This window comes from Numida meleagris, chromosome 5, assembly GCF_002078875.1.
Source record: "Numida meleagris isolate 19003 breed g44 Domestic line chromosome 5, NumMel1.0, whole genome shotgun sequence".
Taxonomy (NCBI): domain Eukaryota; kingdom Metazoa; phylum Chordata; class Aves; order Galliformes; family Numididae; genus Numida; species Numida meleagris.
In genome coordinates, this window is record NC_034413.1 from 4,809,476 (window position 1) to 4,827,146 (window position 17,671).

A 17,671-nucleotide genomic window follows, 5' to 3' on the forward strand; every position below is an offset into this window, starting at 1 on the left:
GTTCCTGGGTTCACCATGTGAGTTCTGACAGTAATATTGTTCATCAAAGTCTAGACAAAAAAAAAAAAAAAAAAAAAAAATCTGGATGGTCACTAGGACTACTAATACATCAACAGAGGGATTCCTGCATTCCTTTCCCAATATTGCCTCCCTGATGGACACATTGGATGGACACATTGAGTAGGGAGATAGAAACCTACCGTTGTGTCCTAGACTTGACAAATACATTCTTCGGTATTCCCATTCCTGAAGAATCACAGGACCTGTTTGCATTCATGTGAGGAGGCAGGCAGTGGACCTCTCAGGTCCTACGTTGTCATAACTTAGTGGTACGTGACCTAGCAGATTGGTACGGTTTAATGTTACTAGGATTATTCCACTACATTGATGATCTCGTGTTGATGTCAGACTCACTGGAGGAATTAGGAAAGGCAGTAGATTCATTAACTACTCAGTTACAAAAGGAAGAGTGGGCTATAAACCCTCAAAAGGTGCAAGGACCAGGCTTGTCAGTGAAATTTCTGGTTGTAGTTTGGTCAGGAAAGACCAAAGTACTACCCATTGCAATAATAAGTAAGGTTCAGGTGTTCCCAGTCCTTACTGCACCAAGGCAGCTGCAAGAATTCTTGGGTATATTGGGATACTGGTGTTCCTTTATAGCCCCACTTAGTGCAGCTGCTGAGGCCTTTGTATCGACTCACAAAGAAAGGCCAAAAATGGGACTTGGGGAGAATGGATCAAGAGGCCTTCCAGCAAGCAAAACTAGCTGTTAAACAGGCCTAGGCACTGGGTATATTTGATCCTTCCCTTCCAGCCGAACTGGATGTCCATGTAACTCAGAATGGGTTTTGCTGGGGCCTATGGCAGCACCAAAACTGTTTTGAAATTTAGTTGGGTTCTGGTTTCAGGTTTGGCATGGAGCAGAAGAGAGGTGCAGGATGACTGAGAATCAGTTACTGGCTGCCTACTCTGCATTACAGCTGGTAATATAGAGAGCCTATAACTCAAACATCTGAAGTCATAGTTAAGATGACCTTGCCAGTTCAGAGGTGGGTGAAAGATCTGACCCACCCTCCTAAGACAGGAGTGGCCCAAGCACAGATAGGCAACCCATCGTGCCACTATCTCAGCCAGAGGAGTAATCAGTCTTCATCACCATTGAAGGAAGAACTCCAGAAGATCCTAGGCCTGGTGACATATCACAGTGATGCGCCAGAAAAACCAATGGTTGCTCCACTGGAGAAGAGACTCATTCAGGAAGGGAAATACCCCATTCCTGAAGATCCCTGGTATATGGATGGGTCTAGCAAGGGTAACCCAAGCAAGTGGAGAGCAGTGGTATACCATCCCTCCACTGAAACAATCTGGTTTGAAGAGGGGGATGGTCAGAGTAGCCAATGGGCAGAACTGTGAGCCATGTGGATGGTTATCACCAAGGAACCCAGTGACAGTATACTGAATATCTGCACAGATAGCTGGACTGTGTACCGGGGGCTCACTCATTGGAGTGCACAGTGAGCCACCCAGGAATGGACTATTCATGCCTGACCAACCTGGGGTAAAGATATGTGGTTAGACATATGGAATGTGGTTAAACATATGGTAGACATGTATAGTCCTGTTTCTGGTCACCAGGAAAAGATGAAGCTGATGCCCTGGCTTGAGTTCAATGGATTGAGGATTCACCATTTGAGAACATCACTTGCTGGTTATATCAGAAGCTGCAGCATACTGGGTAAGAGACAATGTGGGCAGCTGCTAAAGCATGGGTGCTGCCCATACAACTGCCTGATATCATCTAGGCATGCTGAGACTGCAGTGCTTGCTCCAAGATGAGACCAAGACCGTTGCCTGAAGCAACAGCCCATCTTGCTAGAGGATGCAATCCAGGTTGATTACATTGAGCCCCTCCCTCAGTCAGAGGGTGCAAGGTATGTCCTGACCTGCGTTGGCACAGCAAGTGGGCTAAGGCAGGCCTATCCAGCACCAAGAAAGAACCAGGCATATACCATCAAGACACTCACCAGGTTGGTGGCTGCCTACAGGATGCCTCAACTCAATGAGAGTGACCAAGGGACTCATTTCACTGGTGCAATGGTACAACTCTGGGCAGAAGAAAACAACATTAAGTAGCAATTCCACCTGCCATGTAATCTGATGGGGGTAGGCCTTATTGAACGCTATAACAATATTCTTAAGGCTGCAATGAAGACAGACTCTCAGTTCCTGCAGGAGTGGACAAAGACACTCTACAAACCCTGTGGGACCTGAATGAAAGGGCCTAGAGATGGCAGACCCAGTGCATTGAAGATGCTACAGACAACAGGGGACTCCCTGCTTAGGATCCACATTACAGGCACCGGTAATTGGGTAAGACCCCCAAATTGGCAATGAAAACAACTTTCTGCGCCCTGCCTCTGAAAACCTAGAACCCAGTACCCATGAAATAGAATGGCCTTGGAAGGTGCAAGTAGGACCAAAGTGGTGTGGCCTACTTGCAACTTGAGGGAGGTTATTGGAGGCTGGGGGATCAGTAGTCCCCCCGGTAATAGGTACATGGCCTGCAGACATTGTGGTCAATGCTCTGGTTTTCATCACTAAGGAGACCTTAATCATGTCCCTGTGGCAAATCAGGCCCCTCCCTGCCCCCCTTTGGTAACCAATATAGTTATTCAGCCTCAGATATCAGGCTGAAGGGTATGGTATGGACAGCCAGGACATGCCCCAGTGCAAGCTGAATTGTTGACCCAGGACAGGAACATAGCCTGTATCTTGCTGTGGAGGGCGGACCTACCCCTTCTGGTACCTATGAAACATCTGTGCTACTCTTTTTGAGTCCACAGGATCACTGGGAAGATCAATGTGACTTAAGGATGCTCCAGCATTGCTATAAGATCAGCATGACACCTGGTGATGGACTATATGGGACTGATGGAATGCAAGCTGAAACCTCCCTGGTTCAAGCAACTATGTGCCTCCAGAAGAACCATCGAGTACTAGCTCACAAATGAACAAGAACCAATCATCAATTGTCTTATATTTTGTCAATATACACTGTGACGGGCAAATTGTACAAAGTGTTGCGTTATACTGGATCACTATAATGGAAAGGGCTTATCTTCAAACTGCTCAATCATTGGTTCATGCTATGAAAGGGTGGAGTGTAGTGGAAATGCAAGTCACAGCCTGAACCATTGACTGAGCACCTGGTGGGAAGGCAGGAACAACCCAGGGGAGCTCAGGTGCATGCAATGCACCTCAGTGACAGGAAAGGGTGGAGCCAGAATCCACTCCTTCCCAGACCTCATTTAAGGGCTGGCAGTGGGGGTGAGGGTATCTTGCTGGAGATGTGTGCCTTCCTGAGGTCTTCCAAAGGTAAGCAGCCTCTTTCCTTTTGTTTCTGTGTCCATGGCTGTTGCATTTGGGCTAGTCCTCGTTTGCTGCAGCCAAAGACTTTGCCACCCTGCTATGCTCGCTGTATTTTCCATTTACTTTCCATCACATTATAGTGTTACAAATACAGTCATGCACTGGATAGGCTACCACTTGCCAAACTAGCCAGCTCCTTTAGAAGCAGTGCCCAAAACCAGGCAGGACCTCACTAGCACCTAATTGCTTCTGGAAAATAAACATTTTACCTCATATTTTCTATGCTTTGCCTAACAACAGGGTAAGTTCTGCTTCTCATGCATGAGGGGATATTAACAAGTGTTGTAGTCCCCACCCTGTCTTCAGACCTCCCTCTACAAATAGGTGGGAGGAATTGCCACCTGGTGTCTCTTTGCCTAGGATAGGCAGTTCATCTGGAATAGATTCCTAACTTTTAAATAGTTAATGGTTGGTGATGTAAGTTCCATCTCTACTGAGTAATGTTAAAGGTTTTCTGTTTGAACAGCCCAGAGAAAAGAGCACTGGTAACCGCAGACATCTACCAGCATGCTCCTGACCTGGAAGAACAGTTCTCCAAAATTTCCCTAGGACAGTAATCTAAAGGCTTTTTTTCCTTATTATGGACTGAGATAGGAATTTTATTTATGATACAATGGATTCCTTGAAGTGTACAGCTCTGCGGAGTACATGCTTGCTCTTCTGCACAGAAATGGTATTTAATTCATTTCCAGGTCTGTAAATTCCAAGCAGCTGCTAGAACCAAGAATGTACTGGAACGTTACACATAAGACTCCTAAATTCTCAAACTCTTTCAAAATTTTCAGTACTGTTGTGCAAATAATAGAAGTTTAACAAGAATTCCATGGCAAGTTAAGATGTGCAGGCAACTACCAGACTGTCGGTCCTTATAACCTCTGTGTCCATATTCATTAAACTAGGCTACTAACTAGATGCATAAATTGCACTATGTGCCAGAAAGACAAACTTTGGTATTTTGAATATCCTTAGGTACTATTTCTGACTGAAGACCAAAATAATTGGAATAGATGTATTGTGATAGATTAATGAATAGCACCCTAGAGCCTGTCTCATTAATCTATTCCTCATGGCTACATTGGTCTTCACAAAACATCTTTTGAAGAAGATTTCATCTTTTCCTGTTTTTTTTTTTTAATATCTCAGGCCTAAGTATTCGAAGGATGAGAGCCAGCTGTACTTAAGAAGCATTTAGTAGCTTTTTTTTTTTTAAATGTAATTTTACTCACGAAGTACAGGTCAACTGCATTTAAATAACTGCTAGATAACCTGCCCACAATTGGAAGTGAATGCTGGATGAATAAACACAGCATATTCTCCTTCCTTAACAAAGTTGTTCTGTATCATTTTTAACCAAGTTTTGGATGGAAGAAGTGCACTGCAAAAAACTTTGGGCTGCACACTCAATGGAGCCACTCATAAACACCTTACCTGATATTGAAAGGCAGGTGACACAAGGCTGTAACCAGCATCATTTTTCACTCAGAGGGTGGTGATGTGCTGGAACAGGTTGCCCAAGGAAGTTGTGGGTGCCCTGTCCCTGGAGGCATTCAAGGCCAGGCTGGACGTGGCTCTGGGCAGCCTGGTCTGGTGGTTGGTGACACTGCACTCAGCAGGGGGGTTGAAACTTGATGATCTTTGAAGTCTCTTTCAACCCAGGCCATTCTATGATCATGCAGGCCTGTGTGATGACTGATTCCAGGGAATGAAAGGTAATGTTCATATGCACAGGCTCTTGACCTGGTGGTGACCCACTCACTCTCCTTTTAAGAGGCTTCCATGAGGAAAAAACCCACACTAGAGAGCTTGTTTGGGTATTTTTGTGAGAGGCAGAGGGAACCTCATTAGCCTTGAAAGAGATTTTCCTGAATCTAGGTAAGGTTCCTACATTTTTTTGGATTCATTATACCTTTGTAGTTAAATTAACCAGAATAGCTTTCAGATGCCTGTGCACTCATTTAGGAACAATAGTGGCCATTCTGTCCTGAGATGCACTAAACATGTGGAACAGCTCTTTGTATAGTATGAAAGCAAATGTAGTGCTCGAGTGGTCTGGATGAACAGAGGAACACTTGGAACAATATAACCTAGGGGTTACCTCAGTCATCTTAAGCACCACAAAATCTCTCCTGGATGACTGTAATTGGAAAAACAGTGCAAGACAAAGGAACTAAAGAACTGTCAGTGGGAAAGTTAACTCAGGTAAAAAATACATCTAATAAGAGATTATGGAACTGAATTGACTGTAAAGCCAGAAGGTTTAAACTTCACTGATCTCACCAGTGGAACAACAAATAGAAGACAAGGAAAAATAGCATGGAAAATATACAAGTTAACGCTGTTTGAATATGAAGTGAAAGCAGGTATCCAAAGGTGGCAGAGTCACTGAAAGGGCATTTTTACACACATCCCCTCAGAGGAAATCCTATTGTTATTTCTGAGTGAGTCAGCCAGGGCTTATTCCGAAGAATGAGCACCTATCTTGCAGAAAGCCTTCCCAGTGAAATGCAATGAAAGTGGAGCAACTGGGGTGATGGGCAGCACCTGGGGTCTGGGCAGTGCCTGGGTTCTGCCACCCAGCAGCCACAGGGGCGAGGGGTTTCACTCTGGGATTTACACTTTGATCGATGCGTGCTAAGAACAGAAGGGCTGTATTTAGGAGAGTGGGAGACAGAAGAGGAATTAAGCAAAAATGTAAGGATTTGGGGGCTTATTATACAGGTTTAGAGACAAGAGAAAAGAAAACACAGAAAGACAAGAAAATTCCTCGACATGTTGAAACATATCAAAAGATCTATATGAAAAGGCTACACAGCCACTGCATGATTCAAGTCAGCCAATTTGTTCAGACATTGATAAGAACTCTGCTGCTTTGGTAATACGAAAAGCAAAAAGCATATTGTGTACTGCTGTTGAGATTGGTCCGCCTGAAAGTTCATGCTCAGGTCTGAGAAACTGGCTACGTTTTTTTGGCAAGCTGTGTACAGGGGACAGTGAATGTAAGGATGGCAGCCACCTAGTATTTTCTCTTCCAGGGAGGAGATGGCAAGGATGCTGAAGGAACATGCCAGTTGTCTGCAGCTCAGGATGCAGTAACTGATCTCCTGGTGGTCCACGGTACGATCTGGGACAGAGGAACCACACAGAGAGCATAGAGTACAGGGAGCAGCAAGACAGAAACAGGTTTCCTTCCATTCTCTACAGAGGAAAGCTACAGCTAACAAAAAATAATAAATACTTGAATGTCCCCCAGTGACAAAAACACAAGTGAAATATTGTTACAGCATTTTTTTGGTATTAGTTGGGACAGAAAGAAGGTGGTTTGTAAGAGATGATAGTATAAAAACAAATAGATATGTTTTCAGAGGTAGCATTACACACACACCCCACTCTACTTTCCCAAATTGTTTTTAATTTGCTCTCAGTTATTATTTTGTCTAGTCTCCCACCAGTCAGCCTTGAAGACCAATTTATTTATTTTTTATCAATCTTCTAATGTCCTTTAACGTTGTGAAGAACACATTTCTGAGTAAGTCCTCTCCATAACAAAGTTACGTTTACGTTGCGTGGCACCTCGAGCAATGCTTTGTGCTTTCCCCATTTCTGAGCTTTGTGAACTTAACGTCTGGACCTGCAGATGTTCACCCTCCCACAAGTGCTGGCCTCTACTGCAAATTCTTGTTGCTGTCTTGTCCTCGGGAAAAGCCTGAGATATGCAGGCTTATCTTAGTGATTTAAACACAGCTACCTACGGAAGTGATGGATTTCCTTTATTTGCAGTCTCCCAGTAAAGACTAGATGGATATCTAAGAGACATGTTGTAGCTCAAACTGAGAGAGGTGCTTGATGCAGAAATTACAGGGTCAGATTCAAAGGCTGGTGTTGTGTGGGAGGTCAGGCAAGGTGAGCTTGTACTTCCAACCACTGCCTCTACACTATAAATTTCAAAGCTGTCTGTAAAACTAGGAAATGCACAAGGAATTTAATGCAAAGCATTTACCTTTCCTTTTGTTTGAGGTGTAACCCAAGGTTTTGCCTTTCCACCACATCATTGTGAAAGGAAATTAATTTCCCTGCTCACCAGCTTTATTGAAATTATTTAAAGCAAATTCTCAGCTACCACGTACTTGATCATAGAAACGTCCTTAACACCAAAGCTCTCTCATTTCAACACTTTCCTCCAACAAGAACTCCACCAGAAACAAAAATAATTTCTCCTTCTAACCTTTCAACCCAGGACTCCCTATTCAGCTTTAAATGCAATCCCAGGGAAGAGAATTTCCCTATCCTTTTTCTTCCTTTAGACAGTTACTCACTTACCTGTTTTCATCTGGTCTTTCCTCAGCCTTGATCCTGAAAGGAGTAGGTTCACAGAGCACTCAGAGTGTCACCAAACGAAGGAGGGACTGCCTGCAGAAAAGGGTAGGCCTGAGTTTGGGAAATCTTCAGAGAAAGGATGGAGCAGATACACACATGCATAACACATACAGTATTGACATTGATTATGTCTCTTTGGGCAGAGGCTGGACAGAAGAGAAAGGGAGAGTAGAAAATGGGTCCATTTCATCAGACTGGATGTGTTCAAAGGTGATAACAAAGGTTGGATGAACTTGGCTGCTGTTGTCCCACCTACAGCTAAAGGCTGAATTTGGCGATGACTTTCCTCAAACAGAGCCAAGTGGTGCTCCATAGCCAAGACTGCCAGCCCAGAAGAAATGCTGTGAGTTTTCTGTTAATGCAATAGCTTCTTATAACTTCTTTTACAGTGAGGGTGGTGAGGCACTGGAACAGGTTGCCCAGAGATGTGGTTGATGCCCCGTCCCTGGAGACTTCCAATGCCAGTCTGGATCAGGCCCTAGGCAACCTGATCTAGCGTTGGATGTCTCTGTTCATTGCAGGAGAGTTGGACTAGATGGCCTTTAAAGGTCCCTTCCAACTCTCAGGATTCTATGATTCTATATCCAATAGATAAATCTTCCAAATATCAGGCAAGGAGACTGTATGCCACTGTGCAGAAAGAGTAGGCTGACAGCATGCTGGGTCTCATTGTAGGGTCATGTCTGAAACTGAAGGAAGCTGACAAAGAGAAGGAAAAAATGCTTTACAAAAACACAAGTCTCAAGGTTTGTAACAAAGCAAACTGAGGAAGTGCCAGGTTATTGCGGAACAGAAGCGGCTGAAAAATAGTCCAAGAACTGATACTTGCAGTATCTAGAAAAGAGCTCATTCAACATACAGCGCTGGGTTGGGGTGAACTGGAAACTGAAGCTGTATAACTAAACAAAAATGGGGTCATACTAGCTACATGAAAAAAATACGACTGCAGTGCAAACCTTGGGAAGTGTGAGCTGTGAGCAGAGCGAGCTCAGAGGGGGTGGAGGTGGCTGCCCAGATTCCTTAGCACTGCGCCTTTATGAGCTGAGCCCTTCACTGAGCATGTTTTCTTTCATATTTATTTTCACAGAATCAGCCTGATCTCATGTTCCAAGAATGAAACCCTGGCATGGAAGTGGCATATCTGCTAGTTAATGTCAACAGTTGATGTGCAGTCAGAGAGCAAACAGGATTTCATATTGTGGTAAAAAGGGAACTACTATTTGCTTTAATTCTATTTTCTTTGTGTCAGATGCATTAAGACTCTCATAAAATAGTAAAAGAATTTCATTCTTACTTGAAAATAGAAAAAGAAAAAAAAAAAAAAGCCAAAAAACACAGTGTACCCACTTCTACAAGTACAAGCAAAATGTAAGATCTAGCTAGTAATGAATAGCTTGAAACATCCGTTGCAGAAAACATTATAATAGAAAACTCCAGTGACTTGTCTAGCAGTCAGCTCCTAAGGAGGGGAAGAGAACACTTAACTGTGAATGAACTTCCCTATAGCAAAAGGAAAGTGCTTCCTGGTTTAAAAATAGGCAAGGACAGACTATGGTATCACTTAGAGATCACTTAGAGTGGGTACAGCTCCCTCACCAGCCATGTGTATATAACAAATTAATCCATGTGCTTTATTGTCCTCCATTCTTCTGGACAAGAGATCACAAGAGATCATGTTTCAAATGGTGATGTCCCAAGTGTGGGAAGAACTGAGCAATGGGACTCTCACTGCTGTAGGAAGGCAGTGCTCAGAACCACAGGAGTTAGTCCTGGGCTCCCAAGGACAATAATTAATGACAGCCAGCAGTGGCACAGCACTGCGAGTCTCAGAGCAGAAACACCTGCAGCATATCCCACCCTGGCAGGGAAATGGAGCTGGTGACCTAGCAATCTTTTCCACCTCTAACTTCTGGATCTTTATGAATCGTCAGTCACACCTAGGTGTGATATCGCTATAAAATCCCAGTCACGTAAGAGAGCTGGCAGAAAGCTCTGGCCGTGCAACTCTGTGGTTTTATGCTTAGCCGTGTCCTAAATACTGAAAGAATGAAGTAGGCTTTCTAGCAGCAGCATGGTTAGTTGCTTTCAGAGATATTCAAACAAAAAAAATCCAGTTACATAGACAGCAAAATCAGCTGCAGCTTGGGCTACAGCACAAACATGACTTTTTTTTTCTTTTAAAAAGAAAGCAATCGCTATCTAAACACCACCTGTGGTGTGGAGTGACTGATGCAGCTCTCTTTTCAAGAGGCTGGCAAGGGCCTCTTGATAGACTCATAAAATCATAGAAGCATTTTGGTTGGAAAAGACCTTCGAGATCATCAAAGCCCAACCATCAACCTCACCTACCAAGTGCCACCACCAAACCGTGTCCCTTAGTGCTGCAGAACATCCCCAGAGCAAACACGAGCACTGTGCCCAGCGCCAGCTCTCTACTGGGGTCAATGGAAGTTGAATGGTTGGACTGGATGATCTTGTAGGTCTTTTCCAACCTAGCTAATTCTGTGATTCTATGAAGTGATTGACTGTGTGTTATGGGGGACATCTACCTGATCGCTGTCACCTTAACACGGTCAGAGCTCACTCTTCAATGCATTTTTCTACACAGTATGCTGCAGTAGGAAGGTTTCTTTCTTTCCTTCTCCTCCTCCTCCTCTAAAATCCTGCAACGGGAAAAGAAAACAGGGGAAACCATGTCTTCAAATCATACACCCATACTTCATCTCACTGTATAATCATCAGAAAAAATTGGTGGTGAGCTGTGCTGTCTCTGTGTTTTGTCTGGAGTTTGGAAGTGGTTTTAACGATTTAAATCACAGTGAAGAAAAGGGCCACTCAAAACGCAGAGCTGGAAAGCAGAACCGCTTCAGCGTCTGAAGTATTTTAAACTAGATTTTGGTCCAGGTCCCGCTCCGCTGTGTCCTCATGTTGGGAAAGTATATTCAGAGCTGACATGGCTTTCCCAGGTGTTTTCTACTGGGACAGAGTGCAGAGAGTGCAGTTAATCATGAGTGCATTCAAGTGTCCTAAGGTCTTTGGGTGAAAGCTGTTAGAGACATTGAAAAAGTGTTTAATAATCACAGCCCCATGTCGTGAGCACAGGCTTTTTGGGTTCACAAAAGTTCAAACACCTTTTAAGAAATTTAGGCCAAAATGTAAGCAGGCCAGAGCCACGCGGCAGTTCCAATGGCAACGGGGACGGTGCTTTGCTGAACCATTTTCAGGATCATGGCTACTTGGTAAGATGCACACTGAGTGTTGCTGCTGTTATGAACCGCAGCAGCCACAAAGGTACTGTGTGCAGTTTCCTACAGTTGACATAAAAATATATGCATTTCTTGCAACTGTCTCACTTTTACAGTTCCAACTGAAAGTGCCTATAACAACAATCCTCAAGAGGAGTCAACACTGGGTCTTTCAACTGACTGTCAGCACATCCTGTTCTTCCTCATTTGCAATATTCATCCCTAAAAACAAACCAGCCGCATAAGGTACCTGTTTTTTTCAGCAAAAATATGACTCATAGATGAGAATAAAAAAAAGCGCAGGTTTTGTAACTATGAAAGTTGCAATCTCAGCTAAAAGAAAACATAAATCTTTCCCTGCGCACTATTTTCCTGTCTTTCTGATGGCTCCTCAGACTGTCCTCAGGGATAGTATTGAGGTATATATACGCTGAATTCCATGCAACAGGCTGTTATTGTGCTATTGCACTGTATGGAGTGCTATGGCCTAGCAAGGTAGATGTGAAACACACTAAAAAAATGGAATAATTTTTTGCCAAAAGAAAGGAAAAGATTACATCTATTTCTATTTCCCATAAAGAGAGGCAACTGGAGAGCTGCTTTATGTAAACTTCATTCTTAGAAAAAGGATAAAATCACTATAAATGAAACAGTCACACCTGCCATACCAGTTTCCTGTTTTGTTTTGCTTTTTTCCCTAGTTTAAGCCTATGTTTGTGAAGTGCTTTTGGATTATGTTAAAAACATCGCAGAGGATTTTATTGCCTCTTGTTTTGGCTAGGAATTACCCAAACCATCCATAAATGGAAGAAGAAGGGTTTATCTACAACTTCTGGAGTAGTTAGAAGGAAGGTAAGCAAAATTCTTAGTTCTCCAAGAAGTAGAAATTAAGAGCAAAAAGAGTATTACTCTATGGAAACCAACGCACACACGAGGCCCAGTGTTCCCTCCTGCATTTAAATACATATAGCACTTGCAAGTATGATAGATACGCACTTTTTTGAACTGTATTACATCCTATTTTACACCAACTGCCTGTGTTTTTGGTATCCCTTTAGTACCACAAGCTCCTTAGCAGTACCTCAGTGCTGTTTTTTTCTGCCACAAACCAATTAAGTACTGAGAAGTTAATCATTAGCTGGCTGGTTGTGCATTAAGACAGACTCCCTTCTTTGTCTTACGGTGTTATTAAATGCCTCCTTCTTTGAAATGCCGCATGAAAGTGATAGATGCCCTTTCTTTACAAGTCGGCCATCCAGGCAAGCGATGTTTTATATAAGTTCAGCCAACAGGAGCCCTCCTTGTTTAAATATAGAAGCATAGGGCAGATAAGGCTGAGCAAGCCGATGCTGCAAGCCTGGGCTGCAGGTAGGGGCTGGGGGCTGGAGGGCACTGCTGAACCAGATCTCACCCAAGAATTGTGGGGTGGGGGACAGGATATGATGCAAAAAAAACAAATTAGGACGAGGCCAAATGGTCAGATATACTTGCAGTATCGTGATGGAATGCTGTCGGCATTTCCTAAGGACGTTTCGTGGTTTTGAAGGGTAGCTTGGCATGGGTACTGCCATGAAAACACACAGTCCTGCACAGCAGACCAATGAACAGGGAGATGGAAAAGCAGGACTGAGCAAGACAGCAGAAAGTTTCCCCTTCTCAAATCATTGACCACATTCTCCCAGCAGCAGTGTTTCCCTACGTTTTTGCTAACTGGCTTTTATGAGGTAAAACTGGTGCTCAGGAGAATAATGCTCACTTTGTTTGCCCCTGGTGGAAACACAAGGCTGTCAAGGCAGGGCTCAGCTGATGTATAATCTATATTTACATGTCAAAAAAACCACCCTTATTTAGGCTCTTGATTTATAATCCCTAGTTTTCATAAAAGTCACTCATTCCCAGTGAAAGAATGCGGAGTAGATTTATAGGATCTACATTATGCCTTAAATCTTAATAGCATTTTTAAAGCACTTCTATGAGTCATCCTAAGAAATGCTTTCCCTCTATTTTTAAGACATAATTGTGTAAAAACAGATCCAAATCTTTACCTTAAAAACAAGATTATTTTAGCCAACCGTGCTGGCATCAACTCTGCTGCAATGCTAAACATTCTGTCAGCAATGTCCTTATAAGCCTCTGTTTCCAAGGGTTCACAGCTTGAATGGAAAATGCACTTTGTACTAAAGCTTGTCTGGTAAGATCTCAACCTACATGAGCGGTGAATTTGTTTGCACCATTATAGCCAAAATAAAATAAATCTTTGGAGGTATCTGTAGGAAAGAGGAAAGGGCCTGATGCTGTGCCCTCCCCCTGTCCTTCACATCAAGCTCCTCGTTGCTTTGAGAATTCTGCTGAAATACACAAAGCTCAGGTTCAATCTAAAGCAGCACCATCTGATCCCAAGTACATCCATCATATGCACACATACAGAAGTGCTGGCTGGGCATAACAGTGCAACACCAACCCTAAGGCAGCTCTCTGTAGAGCCAGTCTGCTTTAGATGGAAATTTAAATATGTTTTGAAGAAGTGTTGAGTATCATAACATGGATCGGTAGAGAAGCAATTTCTTAAACATTTTTTTGGGAAGCCAAGCAGCAACTAGTTCATGCAAATATGCTATTGTAAACTATAAATATGTATGCTCACTGATGAGATGTTTCAGCAGGACTATTCCTGATGCCAAGTGCACCATTTAGGAGACGTATCTGCACAAATGAGGTCCTTAGTGAATGACGAATTGCGTAGCGCAGAGATCTTTGTAAAGCATCTATCCCCTTGTTAACAAACATGCTGCATCTTTTGGAAGAGTCTAAGAGAGATGACCAACTGACAGAAACAAAAGTGATGGGGTCCAAAGCAGTACCACCAAAGTCTTACGAGCACATGCCTGGCTGACCCCCGTTGGCTTCTAGCTCCATAGTCGTGGCTGCATAACTCATCACCCATCTCTGCTGTTGAAGCTACCTCTGCACAGAAAAGTCAAGGGCCTGGATTGAGCAGCACAGTCCTGGGAGAGGTGGGAGTTAAGGAGGCAAGGAAGAGCTGGTCACCCACCTCCATGCTGATGCAGTAGCCATAAGTCTCTCATGGAAAAGGCAACAGCAGATTGTGAATGAAACAGTCCAAACTAGAGCGGGTGCAGAAGGAGGCAAGAGCTCTATGGGGACCAGGCACTGTGTGCTTGTTTCAGAACCTGGAAAATATACAAGAACAAAAACAAGATAAACAAGATCTCCATATCAGTGTTTCTGGTATAGCTCTGTAAATTCCATCTAAATATCATTTTACTTATGTAACTTTTTGCCATGAGAGTCTCCCAAATGACTTTTTTGGAAATAGAAATGTGAACATATCAGAATCCATGTCAAAGTTCAGACTAAACTTCTGTATTTTATTTCACTTTGTTATCCTGAGTTTTTAGTGCTTTCTTTATGATTAATGAAATTGAAAAGGTTTGATTTTTTCTTTCTTTTTTTTTTTTTTAACCATGTTCTAAACTATGGTTATTTAACCTGAAAGAGCTCAAAATGAATGGGAAATACCTGTGTTACACACAGCATTATTGCAAACTAGAATAAATATGTATCAGATATAACCAATAGAGAAAGACGAATAACCTGGGAAGGGCAAACACTTCCAGTGAATTATGAATATGTTTTAGAGTATCCTGAATTGCATGTCAAAGCACTCAGAATATTATCCCACTAAATCAAGTATTTACTGTGGGTCCAATCTTGCAGCCTTCATTCATGTGAACAGTCTCATCCGTAGTAACAAGATCACAAAGGTAAAGGCCATTCCTGAGTTCACATTTTTAGAATCTGCTTTTCTTTCCCTATATGCTTTACAATTAAAATTTTACATTTTCAATTGCATTTTCTATGGAAAAAAAAGTTTTTCAAACAGTCTCCATTTCCTACCTGGTTAATCTTTACAGATAAGATCCATCATAAACACAGACATTCATTTTTTGGCAAACGTTTAGATTTTTTCAACAGTTTTTCTTCGGGTCAGAAAATGAAACCATTATTTTAGTGTCAACGTGTAAACAATAATAAAAATCTTCAAACTATACCATCACATTGTGGTCCTCTATATTAAAAAATACCTCTTCAAAGGATTTCTTAATCAACAGCCATAAGGCCTAATGACTCGTAGGTGTTAATACTTCTGCCATGTTTTGCATACATACATGCCATTCCTAAGGCCACAAAAGAGGTCAGTGTCAACAAGCAAAGAAACTCAGAATTTCTGCCTCCCATATTTCCACCAACAAATAGGTACTGGTATTTGTATATAATCCATGAAGATAAATTCTAAAAGAAGAAAGAGAGAAGGAAGGAGAGAAAACAACCCCCAGGGATTTATCAACGGAGCTCAAATTACTTCCAGGCATCCAGCATCAATAATATGTACATACTTTTACAGGTACCAACATGAGATGTGATCATTCAGTATTTGGAGTTCTTGGCTTTGGTCAGCCAAACAGTTAAACAAGTGCTGAAATTGGAGTGTGTGAGGAGTCCTAATGAAACATCAGATGACTGCATGCCTAACACTGAAGGCTCTACATACTGCTACTCCAGAGTATGCTTTTGCTGCTATTCAGCTGTTTTCAGCATTTGAAGTTAAAACTCAGGTTGAGCACAGTTTCAGTTCTTTGTCACACCACTGCTGCCTGGGAGGTGAAAAAAACTCAAAATTCTCCTCTGCTATCCCCAGTGCAGATCAGACAGTGATGTCCATGGCCAAGTCTGAAGCTCTCAGCAGGTAGCCCGTGGGAAGTGCATGTTTACAGCCTCTAAAACCCCAATCTGCAATGGTAAAGGCAACCGAAGCCCTCAGGAAAGCTCCTGGAGTTTAGACATGGACTAGACTACAGATCTGGCACCACAAATCAGCTACTCCTTTATCCCAGCCTACTCAATGGACACATCAAACAGGCAGCAGCAGAGCACCCTGCCAGGTAAGACCCCCTGTGAAATACTGCAAAGTAGAACACCAGCAAGAATTCCTGTCTGCTGTCTTCACCAAGAGTCCAGGCAACTACTCGCTTTACCTCCCAGAAATACTTATTATTAGATGGAATATTTCCATCAGAAGAGGTTGGATAAATCCTCTCCCAGAACAGGGAACCGTCCAGTAACAAAGCACTGCCTCCAAAGACAGATGGTGGAGGGCCACATCTTCTCACAGAAATGGAGGAGTGTCAAAGGCCACTGGTGCTTACATTTGTCTCACAATTTCAAATAACCAGAGTCAAGTGCCATAACAGGCCAGTACCAAAGCTTTTCCTCATAAGGCCAGAGGAGCAGGCTGCCCCAGAGGCCGTGCTGTCTCCACCCGGAGAGTTTCCAACACCAGACTGCACAAAACCCAGCTGCAGCTTCCAAATGACCATTGTAATGAAATATTGTATTTTCAAATGCATATTTTATAGAAGCAGGAAATGTTTTTCACCTTCGTTCTTTCCACTAGCTCGGGAACATGCTTTTTCCCTCTTAACAAAGATTTAGCCGTTGAGATGTCTAATCCGCACGGAGCAGTTTATGGCTGCACACAGCACAATGCCTGGATGTCAGCTGAGACTCAAAAAGCAATGTCTTTTCAGCTGCACGAGAAAATGTACTTTATACAGACAGTGAACATATTTAATGCAGACAGAAAATTATACTGTGGGAGACCGTGAGAAGCTAGCCCCTTACTCTGCTGCCCTTGGACAATCAACCTATGCTGTTCTTAGCATGTGTGTGTCTTTCTTTAAAAAAGCCTTGGCTGGTCTAGGTTACAAAATCTGCCTTGGCATTTTTTCTTTCTTTTACTTCAGGACGCCAAATGACAAAGATATTATCACACATTATGTTGGTTTGGCTCTGTGATTTGATAGGTGTCTTGTTCTTAGTCTAGTTTTTCCTCCCTTGTCACACTCATGCTATCCAGCTGGAGACTGCACACCAACCTCAATAGACATGTCTACATGCTGACTCACTAAGTCACGTAGATTTGGAAATGTATTAGCTGGCTGCTAAGGAGTTTTTCATTTAAGCACTGAATCTCTTGATCACTAAGAGCTGAACATTCTCTTAGCAGGAGATAATTAGCATTGACAAGTAGAGGCAGGCTATCAGCTACAGACACTAAAATGTGTATAACTTGTTGAAGCATGAGTTTCTCTTGCTCTTGGATTGCATTATCTCATACATTCCTCGCTTGAAAGCTTCCTTTTATTAAGTATATACCATGTATGCCTTAAAGCTAGCACTCCCTTTTTGGCTCAATCCAGTTTGGAGTATGGATAAAACACTTCAGAGAAAACTGGAGCTGATGAGAATAGTATTGGCTAATGCCTTGTGCTCCCGACCTTCATTTCATATCCCGGTGCTGGCTCAAAGGCTGTTGATCTGGTTACAGGATCACAAGCAGATGTTGCCAAAGTCTTTTTTGATTTACTGAGTCAGCAACTCAAGGTGTAATAGGGTCTCCATCCCAACTGCTGAAAGAATGAGGGGAGAGAAAGAAAGAGGCCAGAAAGGGGAACTTCAGTTAGGAATGACAAGAAAACAGGAATTCTGAAAAATCATTAAATTCAGAAAACCAAATGTTATCTGTGAAGTCCCACCCTCCC

The 17,671-nt window shown here is 42.8% G+C and overlaps 2 long non-coding RNA genes across 3 annotated transcripts in view; one reads left to right on the forward strand and one right to left on the reverse strand.

Annotated features, from left to right (window-relative positions):
* LOC110399729 overlaps window positions 1-17,671 on the reverse strand; it is a 36,435-nt gene that overhangs the window by 12,940 nt on the left and 5,824 nt on the right. Inside the window, exons 2-5 of the long non-coding RNA XR_002439378.1 lie at window positions 17,408-17,539; window positions 14,101-14,239; window positions 10,353-10,466; window positions 7,747-7,836 (exon numbers count right to left, since the gene is read on the reverse strand). This is a non-coding gene — a long non-coding RNA (uncharacterized LOC110399729). The remainder of the gene's footprint in view (window positions 1-7,746; window positions 7,837-10,352; window positions 10,467-14,100; window positions 14,240-17,407; window positions 17,540-17,671) is intronic.
* On the forward strand, window positions 72-14,102 carry LOC110399730. Of its 2 annotated transcripts, XR_002439380.1 has the most exons (7): window positions 72-2,370; window positions 2,844-6,543; window positions 7,772-7,848; window positions 7,947-8,146; window positions 8,891-9,004; window positions 11,165-11,294; window positions 11,830-14,102. It is a non-coding gene; the product is annotated as an uncharacterized LOC110399730 (long non-coding RNA). The 2 variants fall into 2 exon arrangements; XR_002439379.1 differs by having other exon boundaries at window positions 72-6,543.